The sequence below is a fragment of the Microcaecilia unicolor genome, chromosome 5 (genome assembly GCF_901765095.1).
Source record: "Microcaecilia unicolor chromosome 5, aMicUni1.1, whole genome shotgun sequence".
Taxonomy (NCBI): Eukaryota; Metazoa; Chordata; class Amphibia; order Gymnophiona; family Siphonopidae; genus Microcaecilia; species Microcaecilia unicolor.
The window spans coordinates 144,774,369-144,797,260 of NC_044035.1; the positions used below are offsets into that span (position 1 = coordinate 144,774,369).

Consider the following 22,892-nt stretch of genomic DNA (forward strand, 5'->3'; position numbering starts at 1 on the left):
ACACGGAAGAAGAGAAGGTGAAAAGATAGAAAGCGATGAAAAATGTGACAGCTTAAAGTGGCAGTGTAAGAATGTGCTAGGTAAAAGGTATAGAAGAAGTCAGGCAGGAAGTTGCACAGATACAGAAGGGCAAATGGACAAGGCACAGGAGAGAGATGGTAGTGTGCAAAGAATAGTTTACAGCATCAGTGGAGGGGGGAGTTTGCAGCAAAAATGATAGGGTATGAAAAAAGGTCAAGAAAGAATAAAGCTTAGAAAATGGCAATGCTAGAGGGAGACGAAAAATGCTGAGAAACCATGAGAGAAAAATAGTTTGATAAAACATTGTATGTAATTATGTATAGTTCACCTTGCAAATACAGAACAGCTTCTCATATTCCCCTTCTGGTTGTTTTTACAGTAGTTTGAGCTTTTTCAGTTTAAATTGCTCTTTGTTTGGAATCAAATCATGGAGCAATTCACAGTGCCTTGTGGATTTTTGTTTTTAATTTGAAAAGAGAGGAAGCAATGGTCTAGTGGTCAGAGCGTTGGACTGTGATGAAGAAGCAGTCATGGGCAGATAAGTTCAAGATTGTAACTGCTGATTCTATGTTCCCTTTAGGATCCCCATGTGTTGTCTTCTTGCAAGCCTGCAGGCTTGAACAAAAATGTCTCAGAAAAGAATCCTCTGAAGTCATCTTTGATCAGCTGAATTTATCACAGGAGGTATATCTCTGCTTTATTATTGTTACCCTGCATGCCTTATGTCCTCTCTGTAGTGCAGACAAGCCCTGTCAGCAACACAGAAGACTTAAACTTCTGTGCTAGCGCTCTTCAGCTTGAGACATGGAATTGGGTCCAGTTCGGAATTTTTTTGTAAGTAATGAATAAAAGTATGGAAAATATAGAAATGTCTTTAAAAATAAATGTGGGACAAATTCGGTTTCTATTTGTAACGTTATGTGTTGGTTAACATTCTTAGAAGCTGCTTTCTGGTTACAGTATTCTTTGCCTGGATCTGAATTCATTCCCTTGAGCTTCTACTATTTCTCAGCCATATTACCCCCCATGGGGGTATAAATTTACTGAGAAATTGTAGTAAAATGATTTCAGTATTTGTCCTGTTGCCCAGAGGTTGGGTGGTTGCAACCTCCAAATAGGGGTGTAATTATCAAAGTGGGCTACCATTAAGATGTATTATTTTACCACTAGCTCATGCTACTTTGGCACAGGTCCCATTTTATTCAATGAGACCTAGTTACTAATAACTGGGGTTAACAATAACCTAGCTTAACAATAGCCCACATTGATAACTTCCCCCCATAGGCTAGATTCTATATATGGCACCTAAAAAATTGTTCCTGAAAAAAGTGCTGCTCTGTAAGCTGCACTTAGGTGTGGTTTATAGAATAGCGGTTACGCCCGGGCCTCGCACCTAACTTTAGGCATGGTCATTTGCACCAACTGAAATGTGGTGCAAACATATCCCTGTTATTCTATAATAATGAGCATAAATTCAAGGAATACCCCTGTTCCGCCCATGACCCTCCCATTTCCGAACCCCTTTTAAATTTAGACACAGATCCCACGCCTAAATTTGTGTGCGTAAATTCCAATTAAATCTAATTAGTGCCAATAATTGCTTGCTAAATGCCAATTATTAGCATTTGTATAGCGCTACCAGACGCACGCAGCGCTGAACACCTGACATAGAAACACTAATTGCTTGCTAAATGCCAATTATTGACACTAATTGGTTTGTTCAATTAAATTGTGTACACGTAATTTTGGCAGCTTTTATAGAATTAGATAGTGGGCAAATAATACATGCTAATAGTAAATAGCAGGCACTATATGTGTGTACAAAGCTTTGTGTCCGTGGTCGTATTGAATTTTTAAGTGAATAGAAACTGATGCAACTTTAGGGTATACTGTAAAGCTACATATGACATCTTTCTGCAAATTTTGATGCACAATTACTATTTATGTGCCTATTTCAACAGATTGAAAACAACAAAAACGTGAATGTGGCAGATACAAAAGTTTGGATACCCTTCCAATTGTTTCAAGTCTGCATTTTGTTTTAAGCTGTTAAGGCTAAAAGAATGTTGTGACTTCTTTTTTTTTTATTTTTTATTTAACCATTTTAGAATTTTTTTACAAGCCATTTACAAACTTAAGTAGGCAATACAGATTCATATTTTGAAATCATAACATGCAAATAATAAGGAAAAAAAGAGAGAAAAAAAAAGAAAATTTTCTTTCCTTTTCCCTTCCTTCCTCCCTTCTCTTCTTTTTTTTTTTCCTCATCCTCCTTAGACCACAAGAATGGGGGATCACATGAAGGGAAAATAACAGGAGAAGTCTTAAGAAGAAAAAAAAAATTATAACAGATATATAGCTTAACACACACCTATCCATTTAAACATTATTCTCGACAAGAAGCTGGTACTAACCAGTAGCCAATTTCTTAACTTTAACAAATTCACTAAGATGTTTAGGTTGAAAGAATATGTACTTTATCCCTAGGTACTTTACCACACACTTACAGGGGTAATTAAGATAAAATGATGCCCCCAGAGATAATGTTTCAGCTCTAAGAGCTAAGAAAGCTTTCCGTCACTCTTGAGTAGATTTAGAGGCAGATGCAGCAACCAAACGTAAAAAAATCTAAATCGTTAAAGTCCCTAACGATTTTAAAATAACGAAAAATGCACCAAAAAAAAAAGTCACACATGCTGGAATCGGTATTGAAACGTACAATGTATCAAAGAATCACAATACACATCGTTAATCGGCCCCCAAATCATGCGCAGAGCAGCCAAGCGTTATGTTAGCTGCTCTGCGCATGCCACAAACAGTCAAATCACAAGCACATGGCAAATTGAATTGACACATAAAAAAATAAAGCTAAAAAAAGGATCGGGAGGGGGCAAGGGCGCTCATCAGGAGCGTCCTGTACGGACGGCCTTGCCCCCCCCCCCCCGCCGCTGCTCCCCACTTTCCGCCGCTCCCCCCACCCCGAAAAAGCAAAATTGTAGCAGCCCCTGCCCCCTCCCTTCCTCACTACTCTCAGCTCCGCCTCCCGACATCCTCCGTCTGTGCCCCGCCCCCTTTGGGGGTCGTCGCCGCCATTCCCCTTCTCCATCGGTCCCCCCTCCCTCTTACCGGGCCCGTGCAGCGCCTCTCTCCTCTGTCCGAAGGCGCTGCACGGGCAAGAAGAACGCTGAATCAGCTGATGCCTGCCTTCGCGATAGAGCGTCTTTCTCCTCCTGGGCCCGCCCCTGTCTGACGTCAGTGTTACTGACGTCAGACAGGGGCGGGCGCAGCAGGAGAAAGACGCGCCATCGCGAAGGCAGGCATCAGCTGATTCAGCGTTCTTCTTGCCCGTGCAGCGCCTTCGGACAGAGGAGAGAGGCGCTGCACGGGCCCGGTAAGAGGGAGAGGGGCCCGATGGAGAAGGGGAATGGCGGCGACGACCCCCAAAGGGGGCGGGGCACAGGCGGAGGATGTCGGGAGGCGGAGCTGAGAGTAGTGAGGAAGGGAGGGGGGCAGGGGCTGCTACAATTTTGCTTTTTCGGGGTGGGGGGAGCGGCGGAAAGTGGGGAGCAGCGGTGGGGGGGGGGGGCAAGGCCGTCCGTACAGGACGCTCCTGATGAGCGCCCTTGCCCCCTCCCGATCCTTTTTTTAGTTTTATTTTTTTATGTGTTTTCTGAGGTCCTTTGGACCAATCACAGCGCTTTTAGCTCTGCTAATGCGCTGGGATTGGCTCAAAGTTTGTTTATTTTTTCACTTAACACTTTTTCCTGGCACAGAGCTGTCCTAACGAGAGGTCCAGACCTCTCGTTAGTTTTCCTGCCTTTTTCCTGCGTAAAGGCAATCGGAAAAGGTTAGTGCATGTCGTTTCAATGGGGTTTTCACACTAATTGCTCATCTCCATTCCGTTTTCGTTAGCTGCTACTGTCGTCGGAAAATAGGCTTAAGTGCATGGAAAGGATCGGAAATTCTTCCCAGAGGGCTCATTTAACGATGAAAAACGTTTAGTGCATCTGCCTCTTAGTCACATCTGGGAACATCCATACCTTTTTGCCCAAAAATAGGGCTTTTGCATTTCTAAAGTATAAACGTTTAACCGATTCTAAGTCCTGCTCAAATACGAAAGTCACTAATAAAGTACATCTTTCAGAGTCCTCGGTCATAGAAGTCTCTAGAAGCTCAGACAAATTCAAACTGTCCTTATTTTGATTTAAAGATTCAGTAGTTTGTAATCCTGGTTGAATCTCAGACGCTTTTTTTGATTGAATATAGTAGATCTTACTTATTGGAGGAAACATTTCAGGAGAATAATGTAAAGTTTCTTGTAGATATTTCTTAAATGCTTCTAATGGGCTAACCCCTAAGGACTTTGGAAAGTTCTAAAAACGTAATGTTAGTCTGCGGTGAAAATTTTCGATCTGTTCTATTTTCCGATGAATAAAAGTCTTATCTTTAACAGTTGTTGAATTAAATTCCTGTAGAATCTTCATTTCTTGTTTACCTTCCACCAATTGAGAAGCAAATTCTTGTTTTGTATTTTCCATAGTATTATAAAGTGAATCTACTTTACTCACAAGAGACGATATTTCCTTTGTAGAATTGGCTACTGAAATGTCCAAACGCTGGAGAGCTTCCCAAATACTCTCCAGCGTCACCGCCCCAGATTTAGCGACTAGAGTTCTCGGCTCAGGAGTAGGGATTCCTCCCTTCTTCCCTCCATCGGGTTTCGCTATCTCCATTCCTCGATCCGCGGGCCCTTGTGCACCTGATCCCGGTCGCAAGAACCCCGTCTGGAGAAAGCGCCCTTCGGGTTGGGGCGGTGGCTCGAGTTCCGGGGGAGAAAGAGTGACATTGAGTCCCATACCCTCATGGTCTCCTTCCAGAGAGGTTGCAGGACTATCCCCGGAAACCTGGGTAGGTGCCGTTGTGGCGTATCTTTCCATTGTTTGCTGCCCTATGGAAGGCCTGGGCGTCGAGGTTCCTGCCCTGACCGTTCCTTTGCGCTTTGTATGGGGCATTCTTGAAGAAGGTAAGAGTTTTCAGCAAGCTAAACTCCGGAGCTCACACAAGCCACAAACTAACGTGCCGCCATCTTGTCACGTGGTCCCCCATACCCCCGAATGTTGTGACTTCTTATGTTGCACAAATACTCTGACTCTTCTAAATTGAGAAATTAAAACAAAATAAATGAAAGTGTTTGCCACATATAACTTAAGGGCCAGTGAGGACCAATCAGATGAGAATGAATGTGGTATAGAACAAATTAACAGGAAATAGTTGTTTTTGCTAACAAATAGTATCAGGATTTTTTTTGAGGGGGGAGGGCATTATGTGACAAGTACTTTTTCACTTAATGCACAATTAAGCTATAGAATGTGTTGACAGAAAATGTGGTTAACACTATAGTTTGAGAAAAGATTTGGACAAGGTCAGGTCCCTAAATAACTATTAGCAAATTAATTTGAGTGCCCTCACTTCTTGCATCTGGAAGATAGAGATGTGGAACAGTACTTCTCCTGGAATCTACTAGGTGCTTTAAAATGATTTAGACTGGCTGTTGTCAGTGATAGGATGATGGACTCGATAGATCATTGGTCTACCCCAACATGGCACTTATGCTTATGACTGTGGTTGCCCTTTTAAAAGCTGTTTTGATGCCCCATAGAGGAATTGCAAAGAAGTAATTGGGGGGACTTAATGAAACAACTTTGTAGCAATATTTTTAAATACAAGGTTTGTAAAACTACTTTGACGTTTATTTGTGGTTTCACATGTAGGTTATAGAATAGTGCCAGTTACACATGTAACTTAATTGCTAAATTAGGTATTAACTGGCACTAATGACCAATAATTCACTATGATTAGTTAATTGGTACTAATCGGCACTAATTTGCAGTTATGCACATAGCTGCACTTAGTCATAATTATTTTTAACTAGTGCTTAATTCCTTTAGCGCATAACTGCTAGGGTGTGTGTGGAAGTGGGAGGGGCATGAGCGTGTCAGGTGCATGCCCAGCACTTGTGCTGTAAGGTCATACAATATTGTCAGTTATGCATGAACAATTATACCAGCCTTTGACATGGCATAATCACACCTAAAGTTAAGCGTGTAGAGGATTGTGCTTGGCGCATGTGAGGGTGAGTTCCATGATAAGCTCTGCTCCTGTGCGGCCATGCACCTGGCAAACCCTGAATGTGAAGCACACATTGGTGTCTGTTTTCTACGGCCTAAATATAAGCATTTTTCATTAATTTTTTTTTTTTGCGTGGATGCTTATATTTAAATGCAAGAAACAGACACCAATATGTGCTTTCACTTTTGGGTCTGCTTTGACTTGCGCATATTCGCTTCTCATGACCCACGCTTAAGGGCTTGTTCGAGCTTCCTTCTGCTTTCAAAAGCAATCAAAACCAGCAGATTTTGAAGAAAGAAATCCTCTCTTCCAACACCTGATGTTATTTTTGAAGCGGTAAGGTAGTTTTGTTTTGGGTGCTCTTTTTTCTGATAATTGGGGAGGAATAAAAAATGAGCTCATTTTCATTCTGTTTGCACTGTTCATTTGCATGCTCATTTGTTCCCATGCAGTGAGCCTCTGAACATTCTGTGCAGGTAAAAACGGGCGCTAGTCTGGCACTAATGGCATCTAGCGCCTGTGTTTTCTTTTGAGCATCGGGGCCTAGATGTCTAACTGGGTTCCATCAAGTTGCAGCTGTCCCTCACCCCCCTGCCTGTAGTCAAAGAGAACTGAGAAAAGTACCTTCTTTAAGCCGATGCAGTCATCTAAGAAAAGGTTTTAGGTGGTACAAACAGGTTACATGTATGTTTCCTGGAAAATAATAGCAAAATCATACTCGTATAATCTCATCATAAAATAGTACATGGCATGGCATAGGAGCTGCCTTTTCAAAACAATTGGGGGTGCTTAAACCCAAAACAAATTTCCTCTCTCTGGAAAAAGTGAACGTGTTGTGAAGCATCCACTGCACTCAGACATGGGGTGCACCCGTGGGTCATGGTATTTCTGCTAATCTGAAAAACAAGCAGAAGTATAGGATGACAAAATGACTTCCAAACTAGGTGTAGAAGCTTGAAGAGCCTTTATTAAAATACCAGAATATGACCTGACATGTGCTTTGTTTTGGCGGTCATAAACCACCTGCCTCAGGGGTCACAATAAACATTGTATAAAAAAATAAGACTATCAATAAAACATATGTACAGTAAAAGTAATGAGTAATCTTTATACAAGACAAGTTACAAAAGTCAACTGCATAAAACAAAACTGTAAGATAAAATGGACTGAATAGAAAATAAACTGCACAAGTACAATGTATTGCAAAATAAAATGTGTACACCATAATAAGAAAATTGCAAAAGTAAAACAGAATCTATGAAAGTGTATAAAAAAGGGGATGCTAAGGTAAGTGCTCGAAAGAACTAACAATGATTACCTTAGAAAGGTACATTAGAAATTACAATGACATAAAATGTCAATTTGGTGAAACAGAAAAGACTGCAAAGAAAACATACCACACCTAACCTACCTTTGACCACTACAATGCAGTATAAAATAATGTAAAATAGTAAGTGAGTAATAAAAAGACAGAATAAATAATAAAAGACATAAAAGAACAGTGATGCTAAACCGATGACAGAGTTAAAATGCGGTTACTAAAACCGGACAAAAAATGGATGCTTAGACCGGACATAAAAAGTGGCGTCAAACACAAACCATAAAAACACTCAAACGTGATGTTAATTGTAAAAAAAAAAAATACTGTCATAAAAACTTCTAACGTGAGGCTTCAATGTGAAAGGAAAGTTAGTGTTAGTGGACTGAAACAGCAGTTGGATCATTCTACAGTATGTAGGGTGGAGAATTTTTGTGTGAAGTACCTTTTGAGAATACTAGTGTGCACTACCAGAGTTTCTTACCTTGCTTTTTTGCCGCTTTATGCATGTAGAAATAAATGATACCACATGTAGCACTATGGGCTAGATTCTATATATCACACCTAAAAAATTGGTGCTGAAAAAATACAATTAGGCATATACTATAAGCTATGCCTAAAGTTAGGCACGGTTTCTAGAATGCGCCTAAATCCAGGCGTAGTTTATACAGTGCGCTCAGCACCTGTTTTCTGTGACTATATTTAATGAAAGCATGGTGTAAATGCCGACACCTAAATTACGCATGGAACAGGCATATTCTATAACACTGCATGTAAATTCAAGGAGAGCCCATGACCCACCCATGGACATGCCACCTTTCTAGATCTGTGTCTTAGAATTTACGCATATCACTTTATAGAATACACTTACAGTTATGTGCGTAAATTCTAATTAATGCCAATTAGTGTCAATAATTGCTTAAGTGCAATTATTGGCACTGATTGGCTTGTTAGGATAATAAATTGTAGACAAAAATCCAGAATATGAATTTGCGCACGAATCTTAATTCACGCTATATAGAATCCGGGGGTGTAAGTGTTGGGAGGTTTGAGGGATTTTGTGGTTGGGAAGCAAAGAAGGAGAGCAGCTTGTGAAGACAGCCCCATAGTCACGTTTATTGAGTGATTGAGTAATTTACTATCTCACCTACTACTGAAGTGTCTGTGCAGCTTACAGATTAAAAAAGAAGAAAGAAAAGGTGGATGACAAAGACATAGAAGATAGAAAGGGACTACAATATAAAAAAAGGGGGGGATAACAATAGGGCAGACCACTTCCTTCCTATCCTTTCTGCACTGAAACTTAGCATGATGCTATCATCTTCCAGTAATATGCTTTAATAAGAACGTCACCTATGAAAAATGAGGATTACTGAAACTATAAATATAGATCTATATACTTTTCACCACTATCAGATTTCAGACAGTGGGCAGCAGTTGGCCTGCCTATATCCTGCAGTTCATCTTCCTATTCCAATAAATATTTAATGCATTAATGGGCATGCTTGTTTCAGTTATCAATATTAAATGCACATAGAGAGTGTGTATAACACATGAGGTACTTCATGCGTTCTTGTCGATGGTTGCTTTATGAGAGGGTTTTCTGTGCATAGTTGTTTCACAGGACTTCAGAAACATATTATACTTTGAGGAGAAAGGGAATTGAAGAGAAAATTATCAATCCTAAATCCCATGGAAACCCTGACAATGAGCAACATTATCATGTCATTTAGTTAAAAATTCCAGGATTATGCTTATGCTATTACTCTGTTTTAGCAGTGTACCAAGCATTTGGGTGTATCTGTGTGCTATCCTCAAGCCAAGCTGCATGGCTTGTTTTATTGGAACTGGTAAAATGCAGGAGTTTGGAGACTTTGAGGGGCATAATCGAAAGGGGTGCCCAAGTTTCTTGAGGACTTTGTCGCAGGACGTCCCTGTGAAGGGGCGGGGAACCCATATTATCGAAACAAGATGGGCGTCCATCTTTCATTTTGATAATACGGTTGGGGACATCCAAATCGTGAAACTTAGGTTGGCCTTAGAGATGGTCATCCCCGATTTTCGGCGATAATGGAAATTGAGGACGCCTATCTCAGAAATGACCAAATGCAAGCCCTTTGGTCGTGGGAGGAGCCAGCATTCGTAGTGCATTGGTCCCCCTGACATGCCAAGACACCAACCGGGCACCCTAGGGGGCACTGCAGTGGACTTCATAAATTGCTCCCAGGTGCATAGCTCCCTTACCTTGTGAGCTGAGCCCCCCAACCCCCCCCCCCAAAAAAAAACCCACTTCCCACAACTATACACCACTACCATAGCCCTTATGGGTGAAGGGGGGCACCTACATGTGGGTGTGGTGGGTTTTGAAGGGCTCACATTTACTACCACAAGTGTAACAGGTAGGGGGTGATGGGCCTAGGTCCGCCTGCCTGAAGTGCACCGCAGTACCCACTAAAACTGCTCCAGGGACCTGCATACTGCTATCATGGAGCTGGATATGATATTTGAGTCTGGCATAGAAGCTGGATATTTAAAAAAACTTTTTTTGAGGGTGGGAAGGGGTTAGTGAACACTGGGGGGGGGGGGTAAGGGGAGGTTATCCCCGATTCCCTCCAGTGGTCATCTGGTCATTTAGGGCACCTTTTTGAGCCTTGGTCGTAAGAAAAAAAGGACCATGTAAAGTCGTCCAAGTGTTCCTCAGGGATGCCCTTTTTTTTCCATTATAGGTCGAGGACTCCCACGTGTTAGGCATGTCCCAGTCCCACCTTCGCTACGCCTTCGACACGCCTCCGTGAACTTTGGTCGTCCCTGTGATGGAAAGCAGTTGAGGACGCCCAAAATCGGCTTTCGATTATGCCGATTTGGGCGACCCTGTGAGAAGGACGCCCATCTTGCGATTTGTGTCGAAAGATGGGCACCCTTCTCTTTTGAAAATATGCCTGTTTGGGGGTTTAGATGCCCTGGGGTACAACCTGAGCAAAGCTTTTCTGTATTACACTGAGAAAAGTTTGGTATTTTGCATCACATTGCTATATAAATAACAGGAAAACAGAAATTTAGTGTTGCAGATCAAAACAGAACTGCTGTTAAATAGAAGTACTGCACTTAACAGTTGAGTATAAAAGATTGCAGGGGGGTTCTGGAGATTCTCATCTTCCCCACCCAAAAGACTTTGTAAAATTGTAGCCAGAAAATGAGGGAATTTTCTGCAAGCTGACTAGCTTGTTTTGAAAAATCACTTACTGTAAAATCACTTTGAGGTAAATTTTATAACAGGGCATCTAGATTAAGGGGCCATTTTACTGAAGCTTAGAGCGCACTAACATTCTATTTTATACCTAGCATGCACTAAGCTGTAGTAAAAGGGTCCCTAAGTGGGTAGAAAGGTGGCCTAAGACAGGAAGGGCATAATCGAACGGGGACGCCCATCTCTAAGGGTGTTCCGGCAAAGGGGTGGGGAAACCCGTATTATTGAAACAAGATGGGCATCCATCTTTTGTTTCGATAATACGGTCGAGGACGCCCAAATCTCAACATTTAGGTTGACCTTAGAGATGGGCGACCTTGGTTTTCGCCGATAATGGAAACCGAGATCGCCCATCTCTAAAAACGACCAAATCCAAGCCATTTGGTCACGGGAGGAGCCAGTATTCGTAGTGCACTGGTCCCCCTCACATGCCATGACACCAAACGGGCACCCTATGGGGGCATTGCAGTGGTCTTCACAAATTGCTCCTAGGTGCATAGCTCCCTTACCTTGTGTGCTGAGCTCCCCAACCCCCCCCCCCAAACCCACTCCTCACAACTTTACACCACTACCATAGCTCTTAGGGATGAAGAGGGGCCACCTACATGTGGGTACAGTGGGTTTCGGAGGGCTCCCATTTACCACCACAAGTGTAACAGGTGGGGGGGGGATGGGCCTGGGTCCACCTGCCCTTAAGTGCACTGCACCCACTAAAAACTGCTCCAGAGACCTGCATACTGCTGTGATTTATTTATTTATTTATTTATTGCATTTGTATCCCACATTTTCCCACCTATTTGCGGGCTATTTCCCCACCCCTTTGTTTTAAGTTTTTTCAGCTCTTCGGTAAACCATGGATTTGATTTTTTTCTATGTGATGTTCTGGTTTGGATTGGGGCAATTTTGTCTAATGTTGTTGTGCATATATCGTCCCATTCTTGGAGGAATTGAATGGTGTCAGCATTTGTTAACCATTCATTCTGGTAGACCTGTTGCCAGAATATTGTGGAGTCTATTTTTCCTCTCATGGTGTATGTTGTTCGTTCGTGTTTGTTGATTGTGTTTATGTGTGTTTTTCGCCAGTTGAGGGAGACATATGCTTTATGGTGGTCTGACCATGGTGTAGGTGTCCATCTTGTGTCAGTAAGTAGTATGTTTGAATCTGGGTCAAATTTGTGTGTAATGATGTCTAGTGTATGTCCTTTTGTGTGTGTTGGTTGCGTGTTAGGTGCGTGCAGATCCCAAAGTTTTAAGATGGTGCTAGGTATGACATTTGAGGCTGGCATAGAGGCTGGAAAAAATGTTTATTTATTTTTTTGGGTGGGAGGGGGTTGGTGACCAGTGGGGGAGTAAGGGGAGGTCATCCCCGATTCTCTCCGGTGGTCATCTGGTCAGTTTGGGCACCTTTTTGAGGCTTGGTCGTGAAAAAAAATGGACCAAGGAAAGTCGGCCAAGTGCTTGTCAGGGACGCCCTTCTTTTTTCCATTATTGGCCAAGGACGCCCATCTCTTAACCATGCCCCTGTCCCACCTTCGGTATGCTGCCGACATTCCCCCGGGAACTTTGGTCGTCCCTGCGATGGAAAGCAGTTGAGGATGCCCAAAATCATCTTTCGATTATGCCAATTTGGGTGACCATGAGAGAAGCACGCCCATCTCCCGATTTGTGCCAAAAGATGGGCGCCCTTCTCTTTTGAAAATGCTCCTGATAGGCACCAATGTAACTTTATAAAATAGTAATGCAAATCCAGCAGGAATAGCAACTACATTGAACGTGTGGATGTTACACCGTGTTTCAGCTTGAAGTGCCTGCCTCAGGAGTCTTGTGTCTATGAAGAGCTCACAAGTAATGTCCTAATGTGTAACAAAACAGTGAGGTTGTGCAGTATTTAAAAAGACTCAAAGTGCCCTCCGCACTGAATACAAGCAGTCAAATGCTGGCATGGTCGCTAAACGCTAGTTCTGCCAATGGAAACAAAACTGATGGACTTACATTTTGTGCGCTGCTTGAGGAGGGCATGACTTCTTGTTGAAGATAAGTTTACTATATTGAAAGATTGCAAACATTTTTTAAACTAGATAAAATTTTATGCTGCTACATATTTGTTGAAGGAGGTTTTATTTTTTGAGCTGATGATGAAAAGTTTTTAGCTCCTTAAGATATTACGTGGTTTCTCTTGCACATAAAGAGCATTGTATTTTGTTGTGATAATTTCAAGTACTGATTTAATTCTCTTACCCCTGAAGTAGTGTTTGTAGTGGATTCTTTATAAAATAGTGCCATAATAGCCATCTTTCTGCTCACTTAAGGGCCCTTGTACTAAAGCTTAGCGCATGCTGCCATTTGCGCATAGGTATAAAATAGGATGTGGCAGGCATTTCAAACCAAAACACAGTGCCGTGTCGAGTCACTTTTACGAATAAACCTTGTGTGGCAACTCTTCATCTCTGACTTTTTGGAAGTGACTTCTTGATTATACTACTCTGACGATACCTGTCTTTGTCCATAGTATTTTATGTTCTTCCACTTCGGTGGCTGACCTGCATATATTTTATAAAATACATGTAAATTGGGACTCTACCAACACTTTGCCCTAATGCCTCCTCTGAGCTTGCCTTCTGTAAAACTACATACTAGCTTGTGCTGTGCATTCTTTTAGATCTGTCCTAATTTTATAAGAGCCTATTAATTCATTTCAAATTCTTGTAAAACTGGAGGAAGAAAGGAGATAGGCAAGAGAAGATAGAGTGGAGAGTACAAAAGAGAGGGTCCCGCCTCCCTTCATCTTCACAGTCTTGTTTGGAGGGCTAGCAGGTTTTTTTTGGGGGGGGGGGGGGGGGGGGGGGGGGGGGGGGTGGATCGGGCCTAGCCCTTCCGGTGTTACAGAATGTTAGCTGTGATGATATGATGTGAGGTGAACATATTCTAACATTCTGTGGATAATTTAAACTTCTGGAGCATTCCTCATTTGTCCCTGTGTGACGTGGATATATTTTGGTTTCACGTCTATAGCTGCTATTGGAATCTGTTCAGTTTTCTTTATTTTGTGCCCCTTTAATAGTTACTGAATATAATAATAGAGTGCTGAGGTACATGCTATTATCCTTGCTCAAGACATTTTGATGAGATCAGAAAGAGTCAGCATCCAGCTTTGGCTTCACAATCTATTAGGAACTGAGAGTGTAAGGAATGATTTTTCAAGGAGAACAAATGTGGCTGGGAGGGCTACTCATAGAACAAACACACTATTATTGTCTAGTTTTAATATAATTTCTAGGGGTTTGAATTGGGGAATACATATGCCATGGTTTTACTTGATACATCTGCAGCATTTGATACAATCAATCACAAACATGATATTTTGATTGATGATACCACACACTGTAGATATATGAAGTTAAAACCAAGACATATACGTTTCCCCAAAACCCCTAGACACAGGGAGAGGGGGTTCTGAAAAGAAGATGTGACTTTTTCCCTGGGGTCTAGCATCTCCCTTCAACATGGGCCCTGTTTACATCAGGCTCTCTCTGGCCAACCACAGGGTCCTTCCCTCTTGCTGCATGGGCAGGATCTGGCAGAGGGAAAGAAGCCTCAAAGCGGTTGGAGAGAGCCTAATGTAAGCAGTGCTCGCAAACATGCAAGTTTGTAGGGCCTGTGAGGAGAGGATGGAAGAAATGTGCACAGATGGGAGGGTAGGGAGAGGGGGGAAATGGTGCACATGGATAGAGGGGGTGGATGGAAGAAAAGGAAGTGGTGAGAAATGTGCATGAAGGGAGGGGGGAAATGCTGCACAGATTTTATTGATGCTGTTGGTAAAAAGCAAATTAAGAAAGGCTGCACAAAATATTGATATTGAAATATGTCTCAACATTCTTCTTATTTGTCATTTAGCCTCCATATTTACTTTTATTCTGTTTTGTATTAGAGAAGCTCCTGTGTCCTTCCTCTTGTTTTCAATGCATTGAATGAGATGTATTTATTCATTTTTTAATGTATTAATGTTCTAGTAGGTGCTGCCTGAATCATAGGAATTAGTACTACTGTTGTATGGTAGATTTGCTACATGTATTTTGAGTTAGGATTTTTTCAGGTTTTGTATTTCAGAACATGCCTGGTAGTGGAAAGATTTATGTTGCTATTACACTCTGATGACATGACAGTCATAATTGTATTTATTTTTTTGTGGTAACTTCCATGGAGAAAATGTGCTAGTTTTGATCTGAGCTACTTGTTATCATACTGTACCAGACCAAAGGTCCATGAGGGTTATGTATGCAGTATATCACAAACGCGAACATCGAATGTGTCCTGACTTAAAAAAGGTTGAGAACCACTGTGCTAGCATATATCCCGTAATTGTATAAAAGTCGCCAAAAATTGCGTATGCAAATTTGACATACTGGGACAGACTGAAGGTCCGTCAAGCCCAGTATCTAGTTCCAAAAGAGTAAAACAGATTTTATACTTCTTATCCTAGAAATAAGCAGTGAATTTTCCCAACCTTTTTAAACCCTGCAAAGCAAACTGCCTTTACCACATTCTCTGGCAATGAATTCCAGAGTTTAATTACACATTGAGTGAATTCTATTTTGTTTTAAACTTACTACTGAGTAGCTTCATTGCATGCCCCCCTAGTCCTAGTATTTTTGGAAAGAGTAAACGAACGATTCACGTCTACCTGTTCCACTCCACTCAGTGTTTTATAGACCTCTATCATATCTCCCCTTAGCTGTCTCTGCTCCAAGCTGAAGAGCCCTAACTGCTTTAACCTTTCCTCATAGGGAAATTGTCCTGTTCCCTGTATCATCCTCGTTGTCCTTCTCTGTACCTTTTCTAATTCCACTATATCTTTTTAGAGATGCGTTGACTAGAACTGCACACCGTATTTGAGGTACAGTCCCATCATGGAACGATACAAAAGCATTATAACTTCCTTCATTTTTGTTTTTCATTCCTTTCCTAATAATTCCTAACATTCTATTTGCTTTCTTAGCCGCCCCTGCACATTGAGCAGAGGGCTTCAACGTTTCGTCAACGGTGACACCTAGATCCTTTTCCTGGGCAGTGACTCCTAGTGTGGAACCTTGCATCCCATAGCTAGAGTGGAGGAGGGAGGGATGGGTATGATGTGTGAAAATGTTGCTTTGACTTGCCCCTCTGGTTCTACCCCATTATTTCTGTCTAGAGATGACACTGTTTTAGATCCCAGAGAACCTAATGATTCACAGACAAGTAACGAAAAAGAGAGTAATTCCAAAGTGACATGTTTATAATGCATTTAGGTGTGCTGCTCTAGTAATCCCATGTAGGTAGAGGCAGCCATGGGACATTAGTGCATTGGGGGTGGCCTTAGCAAATGTTTTATGGGTTGGCTGCTAGTATAAAATAATAAATTCTGATATGATGATGCTCATATATCTAAAGCTGCCTACATATTCTTATTTTGCTTAATTAATTTGCTAGGTTTATATCATACCTTTGGATGGTAGAGCTCCTTGTAAAATGATTAAACTATACTTCTCAAATAAATTTAGATGAACTAATTGTTTCAGAGAATTACAAGCAAATTAAAAACCTCACTGTGTCAGGATAAAAAAAGCAGTAGAGATACCTATATATTTATTTTTTATGCTATATATAGCAATTTGGAAAGGTCAAGAGGAGACAGCAGGAGTGGACAAAGGCAGATGTCTTGTGGGAATAATTTATAGCCAGGGCAGGAGTGGTGGTCTTTAGGCAAACAAGTGCATGAGCTTCCCCCCCCCCCCCCTTCCCTAATAATGTAACTGCATCTTTAAACCCTGAGGAAAGTACCAAGGAGGAAAGAAAAGTTGTTATAGCATAATTCTTTTTACCTCTCCCTTAACCCCATTTACAATTATTTTCCTTCCCTGTTCTGCCGGTGTACTTGTAATCAGAAGAGGCAAAAATGAATAATAAAAATATTTTTTTTTAACTCGTTGAGGGGATGATGTCCTTTGTGTTTGTCGATTTATGGTTCCAGATCTTGGAGGGGTCTAGACTATGGATGTGCAGGGATAGTTGCTCCAAAGCTGGTTTTTTTTTTTGTTGTGTTTTGCTTTTGTTTTATTCTCCTAAGGCTACGTGAAGAGGTGGGGAGTAGTGTAGGATAGTGTGGTTTGTTGAGTCACTGTGAACTGAGGGCTAATAATACCAGGGTGAAAACTTACTACTGAGGCAGTGAGAAATATGGGAAGCACAGGGTCCCTGTGGGAATGGAGTATTGCTGCTGAAAGGCAGTTAAGATGGCATATGCAATAGCACACAAAGGGTGAAAATTTAACCAGAAGCAAAGGGAAAATTCTCCAGGGATCTGTGGCAGGGCGATGTTTAAGGCATAGGTAAAGCCAGGGCTGGATTAACAAATACAGAACAGGGTCTCCTTAATGTTTTCCATTCCTGAGAATGTGATAAGAGTAGAAAGTGTGTTAAGTGAAATAGTAGAATGTGCTATATTGACAGTACCAAAGAGGTTTTATGACAGGAGATGGCATGAGCCTATGTGGCCTATTATCTGGGCTGAAGGCAGTGGGTGGAGCTTTCCGCCATATTGACTGACCCCAAACATTTGCAGACACTATTGAAAATGGTAGTAAACGTGTGACGTTTATATAATTTTAGTAAACGTCTGTGCAATTTATATTTTTCCTGTTAGGAGGGGATCATGGTGGAGTGAGGATATAAGGGGAGTTTGGGGAAGTTTTTGACGGGTCAGTGAAGGGGGAGGGAGGGTTATATTCAAAATGTGTTTGCCAGTGCTCCAGAGCGTGCTTTCTTATTTGCGATGCTGTATTGTGGATTTCAGTGCTGCGCTATATGCCTTTATTTTGCTTATGATGAAAATAAAGATATTTTTATATAAAAACTATAGCAAATGCTTACGACTGCCTATGTGTGTTTTTTTTTTAATTTGACAGCTTTTTTTTTATTTATTTGAAAGCCTCCTGTACATATATATCACAAAATAAATTTTTAAATCACTAAAGCAGCATAAATAATTGTGGGTGTTTCAGCTGTAAACCAAGTGCACCCAGGAGGGAAGAGCTTTGAGTAGGATGAGGTGCCACGCACTGAATTGGAGGTGAGAAGAAGTGGGTCGGAAGGTGCTTAGGTGGCAGTAAATGAAGGCAGTGTCTTGTCTAAGAATTCAAAGATGTTTTCTCTTTTTTTTTTTGTACCTGTTCTTCATATTTGCGGAGTCAGGTGTTTGGATTTTTCTTCTAAGTAACTGTTACCTGATAGTTTGTTTAAAGTACACCAATAAGCCTGGGATAGACTACTTCACCTTTTTGATATCATGTCGTCTCCTGTCATTAAACCTACTTGGACAGTACGCTGCATGGTTAGTACCTTGGAATACTCCATCTACTGCTTTAAGAATGCATGCAAGAATCAATTTGGATTGTCAACAGTAGGACTGTTGATCATTTTTCCCCAGTCTTTTCTTTCTATTGTTCCTCACATAAGGCTAAAATAATTTTTATAATTAATTTGTATCACTATGGACTTCTTTTACCAAACTGCAGTAAAAGTGGCCTTGCAGTGGTGTCGGCACGTGGATTTGCCGCACGCCAAGGCCCCTTTTACCGCAGCGGGTAAAAGGCAGAAAAAAAGAAATGGCTTTGCAGTGAGGACACACTTGCCTTGTGCCCATTTCCTGGGGGAGCCTTTACCACCTCCTACTTAGGGAGGCGGTAAGAGCTCCCGTGCTAACCTAGCGATGACAAAAAACAATTTCCCATCGCACCGGAAATTGCATGCGGTAGGCGAGCAGTAGTTCGGGGTTGGCTTGTGCCAACGCCGTGGGGACTCTACCGCATTGTTGTAAGAGGGGCCCCTATGTTTGCTTTCCTAGAAAAGCAACTAATGGCATTTGTTGGGTGAAACAAACTATAAAATCATTTGTGGGACATTGCGTTTGTTGTGACAGTCTAGTTCATCTTTAATCAATTGACAGAATACTATCATTGTGTGTGATTTGGAGTAAGGAAATTGCAGGGCATAATTTTTACTTCACAGTAGGAAGATACATGAATAAACTGAAGTACAGGAAACTGCTTTTACCAAGCCATTGTAAGCCCAACGTGGGCCTACCGCTCGTTAAAAGGGAAGTACTGCTGGGCTACAGCAGCAGCCCTGTGGTAGTTCCTACCCCCAGCGTGCTGTGATATCTGGTGCTACAAAAATATATTTATTTTTGTAGCGCTGGTGTGTACCTGGCGGTAGTCACTGCCTGGTTACCGCCAGGTTAATGCAGTAGCCCTGATCACCATCTCAATGGGTGCTGGTAGGGGCTCCCCACCAAAATGGCCACATGGCAAATGCTTCACTTGCTGCACGGCCATTTTCTCAAAAAAAAGAAAGACCTACCTTTTACCCACTACGGTAAAAGAGAGCCTCGGCGTGCATCAAACAGCTTGGTAACAGGGGCCCTTAACGAGTGAAGTAACACATGGAATTAGTGATGCAGGTGAATTTGTGGATTTTGAGGAAATATTCTTCTGACATTGGTCTCTTCATACCAATAGAACACATTTCCCACTGACTGCACTTGATGAGCAATTTACCAATAATGAAGCTACTTGATTCCTTGCATCATGCATTTGTATAAACATATTTAGTACATTTTATTCATCTGAGGGGAGGCCATCAGAAGGTCGCAGAACTTAAGGCAAATGATCTATTCTATAGTTGGAAAGAGAGGAGGCGGCCAACAGTACTGTTTGAAGGAAAGCATTGGATTGTACTATTGTATTGTGAGTTGAATTCATCTTTTTTTTTTTTTTTTTTTAAATGACTGGTTTATGGTACATTCAAGTGACAGCTTGTAAATGTGCCTGCAGAAGCTTTTTGCCTGGTCAGTGTAATTAAAACCAGCTGCTTGTACAGTGATTGAACAGCAGTGACTGCCACAGTGAAAACTTAGCTAGGGGCATAATTTTGCCTTCAGCTTTTTCTCTTCACTAGTAGCTGTTTCCTCCAGCCGAGCTGGATCTAGTCCAGTACTGCCTTGATAGTGCATAATAAAGTTGAGCAGCTGGGTATGAGGGGTTTGCATTGTTTCAAAATGACATATACTTTTTAGAAGTCAGTGCTGATTGCTGTAATTTCTCAGGTTATTTTGTAGCTTTCCTTACCACCTGTTCTTCTAGTACTTACGCAATTACATGAGGTGAGCTGTCATTGAAATGCACCCAGTCCGGAAGATCATGGCACAAAGTGAAGCTTTTTTTTTTTTATAACAAACACTAGCAAGTGTCTTAAATGTAATTTTTTTTTCACAAAATTTATGACAGATTTTGCCATTTTTAAAATAGCACTAGCAATTTTACTTAGATTGGACTACTGCAATCTAGCATTAAGCAGTTTGTCCCAAATTGGTGATTCATCGTTTACAGCATATGTAGAACTCTGCTGTCAGACTTCAACACTACTTCGCTCAATTCCACTGGTTACCAATTAGTGAGAGAATACAGTTCAAACTAGGTATTACTACCTTCAAGATTCTCACTGGGGATGTTTCTGATTACATGCTGAATTTTGTTTCTTTGTTACAAAGCTTTCTAGACATAACACCCGCAACTTCTTTGAACTTAAATTCCCAATGTATAAGAACCTAAAATCAACTAAACACCTTACCCTGTATGTCCACACAAGCTGGCCAGCTTCTGGAATCAACTTCCCATATTTATGCGATCATACACACAACATTATGAATTTACAAAAACATTGTCAACCATAACAAAAAAAACATTTTGAAGAACTGAAAACTGATATCAATTAATCTAAGTTGCTTGCTTGAACCACAAAACAAAAATATTTTCTTTCATAGATTGCTGATTATTGTACTCCATGTACTGCACAGCATTCCAAGACATTCTTTATTCTTTACTTTATTCTTTACAGAAAGTGCAAATTTACAAGTTTGTGGGAAGACACAAAGAGGCTGTATAATATATCTTATCGTATGCATATGTGAGTGATTTTGTGTCTGTCTGTATGTATGGTTATTTCTGCAAGAGGGTGGCTTTATAAGAGAGAGTGAGACTTTTTTGTATATGTGGGAGTGAATGAAATTGTAGCTTTTTTTGTGTTTGGTATAAAGGGAACATGAATTTGTATGTGTGAAAAAAGTGCTGTCATTTGTGTGGGTGCTTTCATATGTAGAGTAGAGGATGTGTGCGTGTGTGAGAGAAACAAAGTATGTACGGGGTGAGACAAAAAAAAGTAACCCCTACAGTTTTTTTTTTTTTGCAGTTTTAGTCATTTAATTATCTTAAGCTAAGTTGATGTTACTGACATTGCGATACAATTAACAATGTGTTAGAATTTTGCAGTCACTGGAATGTCCACCTTCAGCTTTACCACAGGCCTTTGAGAAGTTCTTAACAGCCTTGTCCCTGTGGCAGGCTGTCCCAGATCATCTGCAGCTGTGCCTTGAGTTTGGTGATTGATTGCGGCTTTGGGTGGAGCTTGTGATAGGTAGTGAGATGGAGATCCTCCTTTGCAATACACCAGACAGATCTGTCACTGATGTTGAACTTGGTAGCAATCTCACAGGTGCTTAAGTGTTGGCCACTCTCACCTTCCTGGAAACAAATCAGCTCCTCATGCAATATTTGCCTCTGTGCCCACGGATTTCGGCTGACTGCTGCTGGCCTTGCGTTCCATCACAGAGCCTGTTTGAGCAACACACTGACAAATTTTCTTCACAGTGCTGAGCGTCCAGTACTTGAGATGATACACAACCACTATTGCCTTTGCTCCAAAACCTTGTTCACACAGTGTCTGAATTCTCATTTTGGGCCCTGTTCACTAAGGCACGTTAGCATTTTTAACGCTTACAATTAGCGTGCACGCTAAACGTGTAGGTGCCTATAGGGATATTGTAGGCGTGTACACAGTTAACGCATATACAAAATGCTAACGTGCTTATAAGGCAGCTTAGTAAATAGGGCCCTTTGTCCACTGCAGACACCTTGCCCATGATTGCCGTTCTGATCTGAAATATTTTTGAAGAAATTATCTGTAAATTATCATATCAAATCATTATTGTTTACAAAAGTCTATGTCACTTTGATATAATTAACAGTAACTGGTATCCCATTTTTTTTTTTTTTCAAATAATGGTAGTTTTACAGTGCAAACATTTTTGAACACACAAAAATCACTGGCTGGTCATGCTAAAAAGTCTGTAACTTCACCGTGTTTAAAGATAATATCATTCCACTTGGCAATAAATGTTGATAGTAACAACAAATAAAGCTGTAAAATTTCACATTGAAATTCCAAACATTTGCTGAGAAAACAGCAAAAAAACTCTATGGGGTTACTTTATTTTGCCTCACCCTACAGTATATGTGTGTTTCTACCAGTTCTTTGAGGATAAACAGGACAAGCAGTTTATTTATTTATGGGTTGCTTATATCCCACATTTTCCCACTCAAGCAGGCGCAATGTGGCTTACAAAAAGTTAAGTAAAAATTACAAAGTTGAAAGCGTAGAAAAGCATACAAGAAGCAAAAAGGGGGAGGAGAATCTAACAGTGTGAGCTAGGCAGGATAAGGGACAAGGGGGTGCATCAATCAACAGCGGAAATTAGGGAGTAAGTCTTGGCAAAGAAGTAGGTCTTTAACAGCTTCTTGAAGAGGGTATGGTCCTCCTGAGTTTTAAGGTGGTGAGGTAGAGCGTTCCAGAGTTTGGGACTCCAGTAGCAGAAGGACGAGGTGAAGATCCTCTTGTACTTGACACCCTTACAGTTCGGGAAGTGGAGGTGGAGATAGGACCGGGCAGCAGGGTTGGCATTTCTAGGCGGAAGGTCAATCAAGGGGAGCATGTAATCCGGGGCAGCCCCTTAGATGATTTTGTGTGTCAGGGACATGGGAGTGGCATCATTCACAGAGCCCTGGTATGGACACTGCTCAGTGTTCTACAGTTTCTAGGCAGGCATGACCGTGCATGCGCACATGCCTTCCCACCCCCTCCCCCAACTCAGATGGGACCTGCAGTTTTATTTTTCCACAGAGTAGTGAAGATGCTACCGTTTTCCCTCAGGCATACTTTTTTCATCTTCATCGGAGGTATTTCTGTTTTGATCTGGGTAGCACAGGACCTATTTTATTTAGTTTAATTCTGTATTTTCTTAGTATTTTT

At 41.3% G+C, this 22,892-nt stretch overlaps 1 protein-coding gene across 4 annotated transcripts in view; it reads left to right on the forward strand.

Moving 5' to 3' along the window:
- The window catches only part of NDST2 (N-deacetylase and N-sulfotransferase 2), a 619,227-nt gene that overhangs the window by 301,430 nt on the left and 294,905 nt on the right, over positions 1 to 22,892 (forward strand). For all 4 annotated transcript variants that reach the window (XM_030203391.1, XM_030203392.1, XM_030203393.1 and 1 more), the window contains one exon: positions 602 to 705. The gene's annotated coding sequence lies outside the window, so the exon portion shown is untranslated. The remainder of the gene's footprint in view (positions 1 to 601; positions 706 to 22,892) is intronic.